General features: G+C 46.0%; 1 protein-coding gene across 2 annotated transcripts in view; it reads right to left on the minus strand.

Annotated features, from left to right (window-relative positions):
• TTBK1 (tau tubulin kinase 1) overlaps positions 1-12,556 on the minus strand; it is a 107,615-nt gene extending 95,059 nt beyond the window's left edge. The window contains exon 1 of one of the 2 annotated variants that reach the window (XM_033055862.1): positions 12,450-12,556. The gene's annotated coding sequence lies outside the window, so the exon portion shown is untranslated. Of the gene's footprint in view, positions 1-12,033; positions 12,116-12,449 lie in introns of those variants that run through there. The other variant, XM_033055863.1, reaches the window with a different exon arrangement.
• Positions 12,557-12,885: the final 329 nt, after the last annotated feature.

The following is a 12,885-nucleotide window of genomic DNA, read 5'->3' on the forward strand; positions in this document are numbered from 1 at the left end:
CTATATTGGAAAAATATTTCCTCATTTTACAGGATTATAGCATTCTTAAAATTAAACTTATAAATAACAAGCACACCCTGTGGGAATTCCTAATGAATATAAGATCTTTTCTATTTTGACTTGCTCCCAGTATTCCACAGTTGGAGTGCTCAAAATACAGCCACACTCACACAAACATCAAGCTCAAACTCATCAGCCATGAGGTGGTTACTAAACACCAGAACAAAGCTAAGGAATTCTGTCTCTCACCACCTTACCAAGGGTCTTAACCTCACCGTGGAGGAATTGCAATATCCCAATTCATTTCAGGACATATCCTTACCTCTGGAAGTCTACAAATTAGAACAGTTTAGACTGCTGTAACCCATAACCCTCTTGATTTGATCAAATTCCCTGTCATGAACCACCTCAGGAGCGTGATCCACCTTAAGAGCAGATCTTAGAGGTGTTATGGAATGTTGATGTAAACTACAGGTTTTTTTGGGTGAGACAAAGTTGGATAACTGCACAACCAAAAGAAGTAGCCCAATAAACTGCAGTCTAGAAATCAGATCAATCTCCCTAATACCTGCATGGGAGAAACAACCAAAACTTAATTGTAAATAGAATTTAAGCCCAATTTAGCTGTTCCCAACATGAATGAAACAGATGGGGTGGGCAATAAGATGAGAACATAAAAAGTGGGACTCAGAATGCTAAGAAGCAAAAAAACAATAACTAGCCAAGTTTTCAAGTGCCATTGTTCAGCAGCACTGGGGCTCAGTTAATGGCAGCAGTAGATACATGGATCCAGTGTCCCTCACTGTTTTTCCAACATCATCCCCTTCCAACACACAACACCAACCATAAAAATGAAATCACTCACATTAAAACAAATAAAAAACCCTTACAACTTTGTACCATGCACTAGCACTCTGTTATCAGGGTAGGAATGTGTGTACAGTACAGGAAAAGAAGTTGATTAAAAAATATACAGTGCACTGGATTAACAGCCCCTCAGCCCTGGAATATACCATACTCCCTGTTGAACTTGAAACAGCAATGAAAAACACTGTTAGGGTAGGTCTGACAGCAGGAGCTCATAAGGTTCTGAATTATTCCTTGAAGACACATCTTGCTTCACTGCCTGCCCCTGCTGCAGCAAGCCCTGCTTAGAGAGCAGGCTCAACTCCTATCAGTTCCAGCCTAAATCCTCCTCTGTGACATATTCTTCTCATAGCCAGGGAATGGCATCAGCCTTAGAAATTCTGGACTTGCTGTTCACAGCATTTAACTTCTGTAAAAATCAAAACATCCAAAGGTGAGGTTGCTCAAGATGCTGGGATTGTTTTTCATCTTTGAATGGTTTATGACCATTAAGGAGTGACTGGGAAAAACAAACAAAAAAAAGCTGCAATCAAGACAGACTGCAATCAATCAAGGTCCAGATTCTCTGCTGACACGAGGCTGCACTGAGCAGAACATACATATTAAACTTGATAGCAGATGCACCTTGACAGCATTATTATGGCCACCCAGTTGCACAGCCAACTGAATTATCACTGCCTGCACAGTGAAAGCAACAGCAGAGGACTAGAGGAAATCAAACAAAACCCCCAAACAAACAATATCTCACTGCCAGAGACCGCATTCACACACATTACAGAGCAGTCAGACACACCAGTAATTTCTGTGCCAAGCCCACCTATCTGCAGGGAGAATCAGTACAGGTAATTATGACAACAAATCATTAGGAATGCACAGATAAGCACGCCTACACTGCCAGGGGTTTATGTGATCCTAATCCTCCCCAAATACATCTCAGTACAAGCAAAACAATGGGGAGCAGGAGAATATGAAAGGAAAGTCTATTATCTTCCACCAATCTCCTTGACAGAGTTGCTCCAAATTTGAAACAAGCAGAACATTAAATCCAACTCCAGGAAATCCCTCTGATATCATAACCAGCTCAACCTCCACTAATTTAACAGGCAAACATTATGATTTGCTTACAATGAACATTTAACTGCAGCTTAAGTATCTGTACCTGCAAAATCACTACTCAATAAATCACTACTGAAAAGCTTGAGTAGTCTGCTGGCAGCCAAAACAAATATATCTGAATAAAAGCAGGAACTAGAACAGAGACTTATGATTTCAGACTCAATCTACTCCTGATACACAGGGATATGTTGTCATGACCTGATCCTGAACCAGAGTGTGACCAGATCCTCAGGTAATGCAAAATATCCCATCAGGCACGTACTCTCCCTTCTCTCTGCTTTTGTGCAGAGCCTGTTATTCATCTTTCATCCAATGTGGCCATTCCAAGTCAGTTTTCAGAGTGGTCAACAGGACCTTTTTTGAGTCCTTATTCTCGGAGAACAGGATTTTATCTTAAAAAAAGCACTCGGGCACACAGCAAACTGATAACATCTGTTGCTCAATAGTCTTGTTATAACCCATTATATCAGGTTATTAAAGGGCCCACAGCCTGAGATCAATAATTTTAAACCTCTATTTCAGAGAAATCTGTGTTCACCTTACCCATTCAAAATTTTTATGATAGACGCAGTCACCATATTCATCAAGTATTAAATAAACTTGTCAAAAAGTTATTTAGAGGTTAGGAACATAACAGTAAGTTCCTGATGAGAGATTTCATAATTTGATTCAAATTCTGGAAGACACGGTATTTTGCTAGAAAAATTCATGTATTTATAGGTTTGCCATACAGACTTCATATTACCAAGGACTTTCACAATAAAAATTAGCTTAAGTGGGGTAACTGCCACTTGCTGCACTGATGTCATGTCAGACTAAATGAGACTAAATGGGACAACATTTTTTCAATCTCCAAGCCCAATGCTGATCACAGCAGGTATTCTATTTGTTATTGTACAGAAGAGGTTTCCTGGGACTGACAAAAACATGACAAACCACACCAAGTGTTAGTCACTTAAGTCATCCTTCTACAGCCCTTCCGTAATCATTTTCCAATTTTTGTAAGGAACTCTTCGCCCTAGTTGGAGTATGCTCAGAGGAGCAAGCTCATCCTTCCTCTGCTGCCTGCAAATCTACAGTTTCATTCTCTGATCTGTCTAATCCATTTCTAGTTTGCAGATAGCTGGCTAAGGAAACTTTCAGGAGCCACACTGCACCACTGGATTTTTGTGCCCTCACAGGCTGTGTTCCTCTCATGCTTTTGGTGCCCCTTGCACATGCCTCTTGGTAAATGGGGATATTTGGTCTGGGTATTCTCCTGTTTTATTTGGGTCTCACAGAGTGTCTGGATGAACCAGCCAGCCAGCCCTACACATTCCCACGCCCTTTGTTTGGCAAAGGGTTGGCACCAGTTCATGGTCCCTTGCCTAGGCCTCCAGGCATTTCCTACCATCCAGGGCACAACCTGCAGCTCCCACGGTAGCTGCACACCCAGCTACCTGCACCAGGTATGTTCCTCAGCATTTCTTCCTTTCCCTTAATTAAGCACACCGGCTAATGCAGTAAAAGGGAAAAGAAAACAATTTTGAGTCTTTGAATCACTGTTCTGCTACAACATTATTACAAGTAACAAACTTAACAGAATTTAACAAGATTACCACAGAGTAGAGTCCAAAGCCATAGATTCCCGTGCACAAATACTTAAGTGATTCATTTGGATTTCCTAATGAAGCCCTTAATTATCACTTCACCTCCAGGCTGTAGATAATGTACCTGCATTTCAGGTGGAGTGGATGGATACCACTGAGCACATCTAGTCTGCTCCTTGAACTCTTTGTGCATATAGAAAATATACTGGGTGAAGTGTTCACATCCAGCTGGACTCCACTGGGATTTAAGTTCCTGTTAGCTAAACACCTTCCAAAGGGAGCTTATTATTCTCTGGAGCCATCCACACCTTTTGTACTGTGTTACTTATTGCCTCTGCTCCCCCTGGGGTTTTATCATGACACTATACAGTGATTGAATACTTATTTGGCAGAATCAGTTTTACCTCAATTGTCCCTACTCCATCACCACTTTGGGCTGCTTCCCACTTTTCCCACTGTCTCTCTTTTTCTGTTGAACAGTCCTTCTTACACTGAGTCCCGGGGACTATCAAATTTGGCCTTTGCCTCTGGTTACTGCCACAACAGCACTTTGTCCCAGAGGCTGCCTGGCCACAGCCTTTACAACTGTCCTGGGGAGGGTAATTCCTACAGATTCCTGTAGTGCCTCCTGGGTGGGCTGGGAATGCATCACAGCAATTTCTGCATGTAACTGTACTGATTCTAGCAAATTGCATATTTCCTCTCCACTACACACTCTGTTCCTTACTGAAAAAATCCCCATTCTTTCCATAAGACTCTTGCTGCATGACCCAACCCAAAAGAACACAGAGTCCACACAGATGTCAACTCATTTTCCTTTGAAAATTGTTGGTGCAGCAATACTGTAACAGCTCCAGTTGGTGCCTCTGAGGAAGAGCCTCCAGCAAAGGAATCCCTGGGATATTGCACCCTCAGTCTGTGCACTGCTTCCAGTGGTGATATTTAGTCTATGCAAGAACATCCTAGAAAAAGATACAAAAACTCTGGTACATGCAGGAACTGTATGTTTCATTTCTCTCTGCACTGCTGTGGCAGTCAGCTTCCAAGGAACAAAGGTGTTACCAAGATTACAGAGAGTTCCACAAGCAGGTCAGGACTGCCTCTATAAAAGCCATTTCCACATGTGCCAAGAATGCCACCTAGATCACAACTGTCATTACCTGCCTGCACCCCCCCAGAACATGCAAACAATTGATTACTATGGAGAAATTTTCCTATCTGTGGAGTTAAGTAGCTCTGTGACTGAGGCATGTGCCTTCTCCTTCTGCTATCAGATTTTACACCTGATTGTTGAGTCAGGGAAAAAAACCTAAAAACCAACAAAACCCCCAATATAAACAATCAAAAACCACACCAGTAAAATCCCCAACAAAACTGTTCTTCTGGACTGACCCATTGTCATAAACCATGTTTTTACTTCGATCCTTAATTTTCCAGTGCTATGCTAAGTAACTGGATTCTGAGAATTTCCTAATATGGTCAGAACTTGTTTCTATAAAAAAGCATAATGAACCTTATTCCATATTTTAATGTAAACATTATTTTCTATTCATAGCTGTAGTAAAGTACTGGAAAAGTAAATTTTGTACGTGACTTGGTCAATGCTCATAGCAATTTTTCAAACCTATCTCAACCTGCAATGAGTAATTGTGCATTCTGTGCTCAGCTTGCCAGAGTAAGCTGGCTCCTGGTGAATGCTTCTAATAATAAATACTCCACAGACAGAACAATTACTGGTTCAAGTCCAGCCTGGGATGTTTGGAAGGGAAAAAAATGTATATAATCTCATCCCAATCAGAAACACAGGCAGCAAGGTTAAAGAAAATGTGTTTTGCAAAAGCAGCAGCAAGCTCACCAGAAATACCAGCTCTTGAGCAGCCAGCAGACTTTTAAAGAGGCTGCAGGACCTATGCAACCACAAAGCTCTGAGCCCTGGAAATCAAATGGCTCCTGTCATTTCCCTCAGACAACTGTCACAAGAGTGACAAACTACTTGACTACTTGCCCTTTGCATTTCCACCTTTTACATTTTCTTTTACGTCCTGTTGACTCAACGGACAAAGCCCCATAAGCCTCATCTCTGCTTGAGAAGCAGCCACTCCTTATTTCTTCATAGAAATGAGGAACAGCAGAAAGAAAAAAGCGCATCTTCAAGAAAATGTTTCTTAATACAACCAAACTCACACTCAGACATCTGTGAATAAGCCATGGAGGCCATGCATACAGAGCAGAGCACTGCTACAGAGAGAAGCACAAAAAAAAGGGAGGCAATTCTGTCCTTGCCTACCTGTGAGAGACAGTAGAGTCCAGTAATCCATGCCTCATGGCTACTAAAAATCCTGGATCAGAAAAAAAGGCTGTTGCTTTCCACCTGAAAACTAAACTCTCTAAAATGCATGGAACTTAGCCCAAAGAAACCCCAAAAAGCAAGGAAATGTAGTGGAGAACTACCTCCCTATTATGAAAATTTAAGAAACTGAAGGGCTCTGACATTATAGCTCACCTTCTGCGAGAAGTTGAAGCCTGAAAACTGCAAATTAGTTTTTCATAAGTGTTTTCCTTAAGGACAGGATCTGGAACAAGAAAGATGGTGGATTCTCTTTTCAGACCAAGGTTGGGCATCTCTAAAAAGGCATGCTTTAGCTACTGCCATTCTCATTAAAAGCAAAAATACAAAAAAACCTCCCCTAAAACCCAAAAAACCCAATACTCACCCAAAAAATCATTCTGGGTGCTTAGACACTAAGAATGAAAGGTCAGAATTAATGGGAGCACTCTTACACCATACCATCTACATGACCCCATAAATCCTACAGACCCCAATGCTGGATCCACAGCTTCAGCTTCCTAATTAGCCAATCTAAAAATCTGCCTGAAATGATGAGAAACAGTCTCCCTCTCTCCTCCTAGCTCTGAAGTCGTGTATGTAGGATTCCACCATGGGCCAGTGGGCCACCATGGGTTCAGTGACCTGCACTAGAAGAAAAACTATTCCTCTTCCTAATAAATAAGGGCATTTCCTTAGCTTAGAGCTTCCTGAATTAGTTACCTGTAGGGTCAGTCAAATGCAAGGGGTAGCACAATGGAGGAGCAGATCCACTTCAGCTTCAGTCAAGCTGTGCTCTGCGTTTGTCTCCACAGCAGGAAGCTCTTGGCCTTCTGTGAAATCACAGGATTCAGTCCCTTCTGCTTAAAAATACTAGAGTAACTCTGCCTGAGGCCAACCTTTTTTTTGTTTTCCCAAGGATAACAAAATTTAAAGAAACCAGTTAGTTTCAATGAATTACTTGCACAGCTCCTAAACTAGTAAATTTTAGAAGTCAAACACAGCTAGATTCTGCCTAAATAATTCAAGACATAATTAGACCACAAAGTCTAAGCTTCCTAATACAATGCCACCACAAAGGTGACTTCTATTCTCTGGCTGAGGTACTACAGGAAGCAAACAAGCAACTTTCATTAAATGAGGGAAACGAGCCAGACAATTTATTAGAGTTTCCAATCAAGAGAAGCACTGTGCTGATGCTTCCATGAAGGTGAAAACTACACCATACCCTTCTTGCAGTGAGCAGAACAGGTACCAAGAATTCAAGCTGCATGTCAAGAAGCTATAGACCAGTCAGGGACAGGAGTGGCACAGCAGATGCTGGGAGGCAGTTCCTCACTAAAAACTACAAGTTCAGGAAAAATATGGGCTGAATTTTAGAAGAAATATCACACACACAAACAAGCACACAGAGAAAAAGCAGTTTCAGGATTACAAGGTATTTAAATGGAACCCAAAAAACCAAAGAGATGCAACATGTTTCAGAGATATGGTAGGGAACAAGGATGAATGGATTCAAGGGTGAACACAGAGTTACCCAGGCACATTTTCCAGTGCTCCATGGAAAAGGTACACAGAAAAAGGCCAGGTCACTCCAGGGGAGAAAGAGTACTACATGCTACAAAACAAACAGACTCACAGGAGATAAAGAAATAATTTTGTATCAAGGCTAAATGGAAAAAAATGTAATAGTAAAGCTACCATCAGACCAGAATAAAGCAGCAACAGTGATTTGCCATGTGAGAACAGATGGCCTGTGCCTTTAGGAAACAGGAGGCAATAGGGAACTTTAGTTTCCTCATGCAGATCAGGATATATTACCAAGATGAAATTTTAAATTTTATATATAACTTCCAAATAATTCTGCTTTGTTAAACAGAAATTTATCACCTTCAAAGAAAGAAAGAAAGAAAGCAAGAAAGAAAGAAAGAAAGAGAAAATTCTTTGGCCAGTGCAACCTCGACTTCATTTTAATTCTGACTTGCTGTGCCAACAAAAGATTTTTAGAATAGAAGATGTGTGCAAAAGAAGAAAACAGTACAAATTATTCCAAGTGATGATGTTTTTTTCCTCATGATGTAAAAGAGATTAAGTAAATTCTTATGGATAAAATCTACATATTTTCTACCCATATGTGACCAGAGGCCACCCAGCCAAATGCTAAATGATGGACGGATTAGAAATAGAAAGACTGAAGGAAAGATCAGAAAGAAGATGCCAAGGATTTTTGGCTGCTGTTTATTTCGAAGAGCCCTGTGGAGGATCTGGAAAATCAGTCTTCCACAACATGTTTAGAAAACTGAAGAATATAAATTAAACTAAGTGGCAGGCAGAAGGGAAAAGCCCTGATTTATAGATCTATTAGGATAGGCAAGGTGCTTTTAGGAAGGCTCAACAAGCACATAGATATGTATGGTATCAGGCCAAAGGCCTTGGAAATTAGGATGTTCCAGAATAAAACTAAAGTTTCTCTAAAACCAGTAACTGGCTAAAAGAGAGGAAAACACATTAGGGAATGCAGAACTAGGCTTCACAACAGAGTGCTCTTAGCACACAGGTCACACCTTGTGTACATGGAAAATTACTCAGGCCAACAAATAAAAAGGCTGAAAAGCTGCATCCTGCATCACCAAGGTGATAAGGGGTGTAACCAGGGCAAGCAGTGTGCCCATCTTCTTAGCCCTTCCTTGAGCATCATCTCTTGGTCACTGGTAGAGAAAGGACTGGAGCAATCCAGGGGTTTGGCCTGAGCAGCTGAGTTTATAATCCTGCAATCAAAACCTTTTCACCAGACATCAATGTCTCCCTTTGTCTTTCCCTGTCTGACCGGGAGGCCACCGAAGCTTTGTACCCAGGCAGCTCCTGGGCTGACAGTGGGCCTGACAACATCTGCTGCACAGACAGGGAGGAATCCACTTCCACCTGCCACAGCTGACACCAGATCTCTTTCTAAGGGCTGAGATGCCTCACTTCTCCTAAGAGGAAATCTGTTCCCACAGGCATTCTCTGCTCTCCATTGCACCCATCTGGCTGGAGCCAGCCCAGGATCCAGTTTGTTCCTTTCATGTTGCTCACCAAATTAAAGATGACACAGCTTGACACCAAAAGGAAAGGGTTCCCAAACACATCTTATTTGATTAGCTCTACAGTCCATCACACCGTCAACATCTTCCTTCCCAACTACAAAAAAAGATCTTTCCCATGTGTGCAGCTCTTGAGTGGTGGAGACCCAACAGAGGGACTGGGTAAGACCAAAAGGGACCAAAGGATTGTGAATCCCATGAAGAAATCTACTGCGGCAGTTTTATATTTTCTCCATCAAGTCTAATATATTGATGTATCCACATTCTCCAAAAAACCAGAAAAGTTCATGTGAAAAAACACTTGATACATTAATGTTGAAGACACTTTGCTATTGCTAGATTATTTTCCATATTTTTGGGGATAACTGCTGTGGCTCTCAACAGTGAGATCCACAGGCACTGGGCACTGTTGTGGAGAAGATTATGGATTGGGCTGACCAACAAGAATTGCCACTGTCCAGTTTACAGCTGGGAAAACTCTCACATGCAAGGGAGTCTCAGTTTTCAGATGCACCACATAAAAGCCACATAATTTTCTTCACCTCTCATTCCTAAAGCTTCAATAAATACCAAACAGATTCTCCCACTCTTCCTCTGGACTGGGGAGGGAGATCTCACAGCTGGCCTTCCTTATTCCTCCCTCTCAAAGCAATCTTAACATTTATTCCAATGGGACTGTGTCCCACAACGACATTTAAGGGATTTCATGATGTTTGAAGAGGAATATTGACTTTTTTGTCATCTTTGATGGAAGATGGGGAGGGAAGCACTGGTTGTGTCCACTCTGTATCTTGCTCAGTAAACTAGCAGAGCTAAACCAGTTTTTTAGCAAACGCTTCCACAATCACTCCAGCACATATTTGGCTGTGCCTTGCAATGCTCAGAGTAGAAGATACCAACGAAGCCTTAAAAAATGAAGGAAGTTTACAAAGTCCTTGAAGATTTTATAAACATCTATTCCTCTATAAGGACCTATTTTCTGTCCTCTGCTCTGTTTTCAAAGTGAATCAATGTTACTGGAAGGTCACTATGGAGCTTTGGCAAACAAATCTAACCTAGGAGCTTCCCAGAATGAGGAACCGCTCCTGAGGTATTTTTTCTGGACCATGCACATTGATACACATATAGATACGACTAAGGCAAAAAACTGAAAGGACACAACTGAAGAGGTGAGCCCACAGCAAGACCCATGTGGGAGGAGTGTGCTACCTGATAAACCATAAAGTGATGTGTCAATCTTTCCATAAGAGAGAGCAAGAAACAGCATGAAGGGATTCCCACACTGAGGTTATAGAAGAAAGAGGGATTTGGCTCTTCCTGGATCTATCTGATCATTCCTTCTTTGAAAGACAAGTGCCAGCTGTGTCCATTGGAGGAGAGCTTCAGGCTGCCTGTTGCAGCACAGAAATACACTCATCTTCCCCAAAAAACACTGGGGATGGAGAGGAAGGAAATCCACACAAGGGCCATGAGCACTGCTTCACTAGCACCAGTGCTGGGGGCCAATGGAATAGATTTCCCAGCAGGAGAGACACTCCTTTCTGGAGGAGCAAGAGCATTGAGAGGGATCTGACTTTTCTCTTGAGGATCACTGTTTTATTTTGCCAGAGAAGAGGAACTTAGCCTATTCCTGAAGGAATGAGATTATCACAAAGCATGCAAAAGCACACAGCAGCAACAGCACTGAATACCACATAGACCATTTATGAGCACCGCATCTCAAAAGTTTCTGATTCCACCTCTATCACCACGAGGATGCTCCTTAACAGCTGGATGATAACTACTAGCACACAAAGGAAAACAGGCAGAACACACCATTCCAATTCTGCCCCTCTTTATCCTCTCCAAAGAAGGCAGCACACTGAAATGTGGTGACACACTGACACTCCTGAGTCAGACCTGACACGCTTTAGTGAGAGCACCTGTATGGGCACAGCACCTACGAGCTGCTGAGGGAGCATTAGTGCACCCTGTGGTATAACACAACACAAAGCTAAACTCCACTCACAGAAAGTCCCCAGGCTGAAAACCTCGGTTGTGACTCACTGAGAAATTTGTTGCTAAACGGCAACATTTTCAGTGACACTACAAGAAATCCATGTGAAATGGTAGAATTTGGAAACCTTCCCTTCTATCACTCAAACCACCTTGCAAGCCTAAGAAAATTCAAAATAGATTTGGTTTGAACTGCTCAGAAACATGATACCAACAGGTATTGAAGTCCCCACCTCTCAGAACCCAGAGTGGGTCTTGAACTTGTCACGCAAGTAGCTGTCAGAGTGACAGTGTCACTCCAGTGCTTCCTACAGCCTTCTGGTTCCCTGCTAAATCCTAGATGCACGTCAAGGTCATGGTGTTCATCTCGAGAGCCCTCAGTGGTCAGACCCAGGTTACCGGATACCTCCTCTCCGGGAATGCAGGGAAAGCACAATGACTATGGACACATTCAGCAGTGTCAGCTTGGGCACCACGAGCAGCACCGACACCACAGCGGGAGACTCGGAGCCTCAAAGCTTAGGGCACACGGCCACGCACACAGGAGCACCATTTCCACCCCGCCAAAGAGGAAAAGCTCTCAGCCCGCTGCCTCAAACCCGAACACGACGGAGTTATCCCAGCGCACCGCGACAGAAGCGCTGCCTCCCCAGAGACCTCTCCGGAGCGGGCTGCCTTTCCACACGCGGCTGGGCAGGCACCCGGCACGATGCCGTGCCCAGCCCCGGCCGGCACCGACCTCCTGAGGTGGCCGACACCCTCCGTGGGTTTCCCTGGAGCCCGGCCCGGCACAAGGCCGCGGGCGCCTTCGCACCTCGGCCCCCGCCCGACACCGGCACCGGCGGTCCCCGGTACCACCCTGCGGGGCCGCTCCCTCCGGCGGAGCCTCTCAGGGCTCGGGGCGCCCCCGCCGCTGCCGTGCACAGCGCAGCGAGGCCACGGCGCGCCCCTCCCGCGGCGGCACCCCCGGGCATCGCCGCGACCCCCGGCCCGGGCATGAGCGGCGCCGAGGGGTGGCCACCGCCCGGGACCCGACCCCGCCCCGCCCTGCCCTCACCTCGGGCCGTCCCGCCTCCCCTCGCCGAGGAGGTGGCCGCGTCCGCCCCTGCACTGCAGCTGCCGGCACGCCGCCCCCCCACTCCCCGCCGCCCCTCTCGGCAGTTGGTTCGCCCCACCCGGCCCACCTTCTCATTGGTGGCACGGGGCCGTCACTCCGCCGCTGGCTCGCCCACCCCCGAGGGCACGCTGGGAACCCGAGTCCCGCGCGCGGGACTCTCTCCCTTCGGCTGGAGACGCCGGGTGGGGCGGTAAACTACATCTCCCGCAGTGCCTCGCGCGCAGCCCCGGAGCGGCCCGGCCCGGTGCGGTCCCCGGTCCCGCATCTCGCAGGCCGCCAGCGGGACGGTCCTTCCCTCCCTCCCTCCTTTCTCCGCCCGTGCCCGCCGCGGCCCGGCCGGGCCGGGCCCAGCTCACCTGGCCCCGCCGCCGCCGGCGCCTCCCGCTGCGGTCGGCGCAGGCAGCGCATGCCCCACGCCCTTCAGTGTGGCTCGTCAGGAGCGGTGCCGCCGGCCCGGCGCGCTGCGGCTGCGGCTGTGGGACGGGCCGGCCCCGAGCGCATCCTCCCCCTCGGAGCCGCGGCGGGCGGCGGGATTCGCCCACAATGCACCGCGCGCCGCACCGACAGCATCAGCCTGACATCACCCGCGGGCCGTCCCCGCCCAACCGGGCCCGCCCCGGGCCCGCCCCGCCTCCACCGTCAACCGGCGCCGGGCACCGACTGGCAGCACATGCGGCTGGGCACCGCAGCGCTCCGCCACTCCGCGAACTGGGAAGCGCACCGGCGTGGGACCCGGGAACAGGACGGGCACGGCTCTGCCCCGCCCTGGGACCGGGAACGGGACCGGCATCG

This window comes from Catharus ustulatus, chromosome 3 (assembly GCF_009819885.2).
Source record: "Catharus ustulatus isolate bCatUst1 chromosome 3, bCatUst1.pri.v2, whole genome shotgun sequence".
Taxonomy (NCBI): Eukaryota; Metazoa; Chordata; class Aves; order Passeriformes; family Turdidae; genus Catharus; species Catharus ustulatus.